At 40.7% G+C, this 6,296-nt stretch overlaps 1 long non-coding RNA gene across 1 annotated transcript; it reads left to right on the forward strand.

Moving 5' to 3' along the window:
• The first annotated feature begins 791 nt into the window (after positions 1 to 791).
• On the forward strand, positions 792 to 3,955 carry LOC120428529 (uncharacterized). The gene is made up of 3 exons (XR_008211733.1): positions 792 to 1,219; positions 1,282 to 1,349; positions 1,405 to 3,955. It is a non-coding gene; the product is annotated as an uncharacterized LOC120428529 (long non-coding RNA).
• The last annotated feature ends 2,341 nt before the right edge of the window (positions 3,956 to 6,296 follow it).

Raw genomic sequence — 6,296 nt, forward strand, 5'->3', positions numbered from 1 at the left:
TTTTTTGGACGATAATGATGATCCTAATTATCAATTAGTTGGATTTCTGTTATAATTGCACGCGACTGGAGGATAACAGAATGCTAAATCCAAGCTAAATCATAATTTCTCGTATTACAAACAAAAATGTGTATTGTTTCAGAGTAGATATGACCCGTCTTCTCGTTTTTTTTTATGGATGAGAAATGTATCCGTCCTGAATGATGAAAAAAGTAGCGGCCTTACCGTATGCCAAAGAACAGCGCAACGATACGTCATAAAAAGGTCCACTTGAAGGACGCTCTTGGCAAACCTCTAAGAAAATAAAGGCTTGATTTGAGCTGCTGCAAATTTGCAAACACAAATAACCTTATAATTATCATAATTTGGAGCGATTTCGTTTGTCTTCCCATATAGAGCAACAATATGGGCTAAACAGCACAGGAATGGAATGAAAAATGCATAAAGATTGTGTACCAATAAAACGTACCCTATAATTTTTTAAGATGATTTCTCAAAGGAACCATGGGAAGTTCGTGGGGCTTGTTATGCCCCAAACGTTTTTTTTCTTTCAATCAATCGACATGATTTCATTCAACTTTAACGGTATTCGACAAAATGCTTCAAACATAGGCGTTGATTTAAAAAAAATCGTGTTGATCTTTGAGTCACATTTTCTGTCAACTGCCTGCATACAACTTTATTTTGTCTGTGGGAAGCCACAACACCATACCCCATACAATTAAATCTTTTTTGTGCTCCTGCAACAATCATTGCGGGATATTTTTAACAATAAATTTAATCGTTTGTAACAGTTGCACTTGTTAGCATTTATTTATTTATTTATTTCGGTTTTTCCGTTCGTCTTTAAATGTAATTCGATCTCCGTTACCACGGTAATCAATGTAGGTGATGTTAGCCCCCACGATCGTTGGTAACTATCGTTACTGGTTTAAGACCTGGAGAGAGAATCTCGCGGAGGTCGCTCATATGTTGAATCCTTCGGGAAGACGGAAAGGGACGGTCAGAGCTATTGCCGACCGCTAGAGTGAGACGGGAACTCAGATCTTTAAAGATCCGAAGAAGCCCGAGGCAATCTCCGGGAAACGGCGTGCCAAAAGTACGTCTGGGGCCACCTTCCCCGTTCTGAGGAAGCAAGTACTCGTTCACTTTGTCCCAGACCTTTGTGAAGTGTGGAGTGCGCAGACTTTTATCCCGGGTTCCCCTGTCCAGTCCTGAGGTTTGAAAGTGGCGTGGTAGTGTTTCCGGTTAGGCTTTAAATTCTAACTTCTCCCCCCCTAGATCTCGACAAGGTTAGGATCGTGTGTGTGTGAAGAAGTGAACTTTTGTGCGGCCTAGCTAGAGATCAGGTAAAACCGTTACCCCGTGCGAAGTTCGTTGGCTTCGCTTCTTTCACCCTACCAGCCAAGCAGCACCAGTAGGAGTACGAGCGCGCGTCCACCACCGCCCCGCATCGAGTGTGGGACAAGTTTTGACCCGGCACACGCTACATCGCCGGAAGAGACGAGCCGTCAACATCTCGTCTGGAGGCGGTCCATCCGCCCACGTGCTGGCCCGGAAAGTTCATTCCCGGCCCACGCAACATCATCGAAGTCAACCGCGCAACCGCAGGTCGAACCGGCAGCGTCGTCCGCGCCGTCCGCGAGCACGCGGTTAAGATCAACAGCAGCAGCATCAGCAAGTAACAGGAGCAACAGCAGTAGTCCGGTGAGTCCGTTCTTTTTCATCGGGTGAAGGGTGACGGCCACGAAAGGCGTCACGAACGTTTTTCCGTTCCGGCTGCGGCCGTAGAGCGGACGCCATTTTGATGGACGGCGTCCATTTTGTTTAAGCGCGTGTTGCCATGCGCCCGGAGTGTGACGGCCTTTATTGACACCCCCCACACGTCCACGAAATAGCACTCTAGTGCCTTTGTCTGCCGCAGTCCGCTTGACTGCCGGTGACGTCAGCGATCAGCTGTTCCAGCTGACGAGCTGAAGATTTGAGGTTGAGGAGAGAGCACAAAAGCACGGGGTAACAGAAGAACAAACAGTACAGACAGTAGGGAGAGCAAAAGCACACAGTAGGAAAATGGTTAGGTAGACGTTGAAGACGAAACAATGAATGAAATACAAAATGTTAGACTAGTCCAATAAACGAGCACCTTTTCTGATTCCCTGCCAACTAAATTATGAGTGATTATTTTGGAGATTAATAAAGTCCCTGCAGTTAAAATGAGCTCACGTGTTAGTTTTTTTGGTCGATCCGGAGCGCTGCTTCCGTCACTTTAGGGTCCGTTCCCAGTCCTTTCCTCCCCAATGCAAAAGTTCTGCGTATTTCCCATGCTTCGTGAAGTTCTCTGGTGGCGGGTGTCGGTACTACCCATGATGATTCATACGGGCACGGGGGGTCCTATACTGGCGGATTGCTGAGGAGCTTTTTCGGGAGGCTGAGCTTTCCGTACCGTTCTTGTGGGTCACTTTGGTACGCTGGCCGATTCGATCTTGCTTCTTCCCTGGGAAGAAGTTCAACCGAGCACCTCTTCGAGAGTCTCAAACCGGGCAAATTTAACATGGCGGGCAGTCTCCCTCACGGGAGTGGCGCATAAGCTGCACCGTTTGCAACCGATCGAATCGCAACGGCGACATTTTGGCGCCCAACGTAAAATTCGTTGAATTTGGAGATTTTTTCTGATTTATGGAGTTGATTATGATGTTCTGGAGATTATTATGATTGATTTTTGATGTTGCACATGATTTGGTGCCGATATGATAAAAAAATGATGATTTACTGATGATTTTTATAAGGAATATTTATTTGGAGTACTGATTATGTGAAAAAAATGATGATTTGTTTAAGGAAATATTAATTTTGGAGTTCTGATCAAAAAGATTCGAAAAAGAGATTATTTTGGGAAATTATTTCGGATACTGAGGCCATTTAGGCATATTTATTTGTGGAAGACACTATCGGTGTTATTTATTTATTTATGTGATTATTTATTACAGTATATGTGGTATTTATTAACTGTCCTGATTACAGAGTGCTTGTGTCATCGTAGTATTTGATTGCAAGTGTGTCCAGATTCGTTTTTAGGGAGATTTGTTACAAAAATCAAATTGATACAAAATTAAATAACTAGAGAAATTAAACAAATAAAAAAAAATGATCAAATCTTTTCTGATTTAACGTTAATCAAAACACAACACAATAGACGATTTACACAGCTGATTGAGGATTTCTAGAGATTTTGATAAGAAAATATCAAATTAGGATTCAAAACTTTCTCACAAAAGTCACGTTTCTGATCACGATTCACTGATCAACAGCTCAAGTTGGTAGAATTTAATCTCGAGTTTAGACCAAGATGCTAAATATGAAATATGATAAATGTTCAGGCCCAGTCAAGATTAACGCAAATTACACGATCGAGCAGGACTTCGACTTCATTCTGACGTAAGCGACTTCTATTGAATAAGCCTTTCAGATCTGAATTTACCACGCGCCTTGAGAGTCACGGTCTGCTTACTAAGAACAGTCGAATGTCAGCCTAATCGAAGGATAGAAGAGATGATTTAGTAGATCTGACTAGGGAAGTTTGCGCTCATTAGGGGTTATTGTTGTGAGTAAAGCCTATCCTCTCGACCAGAAGATAAAGCGAGTCCACGACGCGAGTTGGGACGATGACCTACTACACCAAAGAACCCGGAGCTAACGCGTTGATGGGGAGTCCCCGCTAGAACCCGCAGTCGTTCTAGATCAATGGGAAAACGTAAAGCGCGAGTCTGTGATTGAGGATGCTCAGACGATGACCGTGAATAAGACTCAGAAGTCGAAAGACAATGTTGAGCAAACACGAGTAAATCGAGCTGGCAACAACAACCGTCTAAAGGAACGCAAACGACTTTCGAACGAACTAGCATTCAGTCAGAGAAAAGAAGATGAGACGTACACAAAGAAGTTGTAGGGAAAATGGGAACGCAAGGGAAAATCCCTAACAACGAGCGAAGGTGCTAATCACCTAGGCCCATTATCTGGTTTCTTTCAGTTTGTGTTAGTAAACCTACCAAAATTCACAAAAATTTGTCCTGAATTAGTTCTTTATTGATTCATCCAACAAAAATAGATTATTAAATTCTTCATGTAGTTTCCGTCGTAGTTTATGGACGTCCCCACACAAATCGATCAAATTTCCCAGCTGGTTCTTCAGAGTAGATCGTTTGGCCGCTTCTCGGCAACAGAATGTCGGCTGATCCACCTCCCGGTAACCGATCCCAGTTGATGTTGTTGTTTGCAGGGCTGTGGAGTCGGAGTCGGAGTCGGAGCCGGAGTCGGTGGAGTCGGGTCTTTTTGGGGACCTGGAGTCGGAGTCGGAGTCGGAGTCGTCAAAACTCGAACAGCTGGAGTCGGAGTCGGAGCCGGAGTCGGCTAAATTCTTATGAGCTGGAGTCGGAGTCGGAGTCGGAGCCGAATATTTCTGATAACCCGGAGTCGGAGTCGGAGTCGGAGTTATCTTAAGTTCAACAAAATTATGTACATTGTTTATTAACAATTATTATTTATTGTTATTGTTATTGTTATAATGCAGGTTAATTCATGGAACTTCGTATATTTTCAATCGTTTTTTGGATCGCATGCACTGCGTTGCCTTTTTATTCATTTTCTAAAAGAGATTTATCAGATGTCATTAAGTTTTTAAGCATTTTTATAGTGATTGGAATGCTTAAATTGTGTTATTTCATTATGATCATTTAATGATAACCTGTTAATCCTCTCTTACCCAAGTATTTAGTATGATAACTAAAAAAAATAAACAATATTGTTTTGTAGTCAGAAAAATTCAACTGATTTTGACTGACTTTCCTTTTGCTTATATACCCTTTCAATTCAAATTTGACCATGTTTAATCCAGTTTTTTTTTTTCAGAAAAAAGTTCACACACAGTCATCTTTTAACCCTGCTATAGTGAATGTCTTTGAAGTTTTAAATAATATTTTTCAAGGAAAGAAGTTGCGAGGTACATAAAAATATTGAAGATAATATCCACTGTTTTTGAAAATCGAGAAAAACACTTACAGTATAACTATTCCATCAAATTATCTACGATTATAACAATCTATTACTTGGAACTCAACATGCTAATTTTGCTTGTAACAAATACAAAAAAATCAATGTGTAAATTTAAAAAAATTTAAACTGACAAAAAAAATCATATAAAGTTGCAACAAATTTTGAAATAATCATTGAATATCGTCACCATCGTGCTAACTTGTCGTACGTGCATTTTGGGCCAAATTGAGTTAAGAACGCCATTTTGTGAAGCTCACAATGCCTCACCTTTTGACCTTCACAGATCCCCAAAATTCGATTTGAATGCTGAGATATTCACCAAAAACCAAAAAAAACTCCGTGCATTTTTATCACTTTACATATGAAAGTAGTTTCGATCTTGTCGTGCTATCTTGTCACTCCCTGAAAATTGATGTAAGTGTGACAATTGGCCAAAGGGATTTCAGGTCAGGATGCGTTTGACGCACGTACAAGTTAGACCACCGTAAACATTTGTAATTATAACTCGGGACTCCAGCAACCAAATACAACCAAACTTCGGGACAATGCAAGAATAGTCAGCAAACAAAAGTGTGTTTTTTTATTGTTTAATTGCGTGCCCTTGTTTTGTTGTTTTATTCAAGGTCAAACGGCGGGGTGCGACAGATAGCACGACGACGTCGATATGGTAAATAAACAGATTATCTTAATGTTTACTATTTCTCTACTAAAATCTGAAAGTGTTTATCCTTAGGCAAACTATTTTGATATCGTTGCAAATTATCATTGAACAAATCTCAAAATTTAGGAACCGAAGAAGAACCAACAAAAATGTATGAAAAAAATGACAGGATTTTAATTTATTTAAGAATTCGTCTGCTGTGTGCTATCTTGTGACACAGAACCATTTTGGTCGAAAATGAGTTAATGGTGACGTTTTTGCTATCTTTAACCAAACAACTTTACAAGAGCTTTAACCCCAATTTTGGGAACTCGCTTTCCGTTTCCCGGATATCGCAAGACACATGTGACATAGACCAATTTATCATCAAAATGATCGTGCACACTTGTGACACGTCATACATGTTGTTGGAAAATTTGGAATTTTTTTTCTTGATTTTCACAAATTTATGTTGATACAAACTTTCTAAAGGCAATGCAATCTTTTGTTGATTTAAGCCTATTTTAGTTTGTGTGGGAATTCTGTGCACACTTGTGACACGAAGTACAATTTTACTTTCGAAACACACTTGTGATACGTGCTTCAG

The sequence above is a fragment of the Culex pipiens genome, chromosome 1, assembly GCF_016801865.2.
Source record: "Culex pipiens pallens isolate TS chromosome 1, TS_CPP_V2, whole genome shotgun sequence".
Classification (NCBI taxonomy): domain Eukaryota; kingdom Metazoa; phylum Arthropoda; class Insecta; order Diptera; family Culicidae; genus Culex; species Culex pipiens.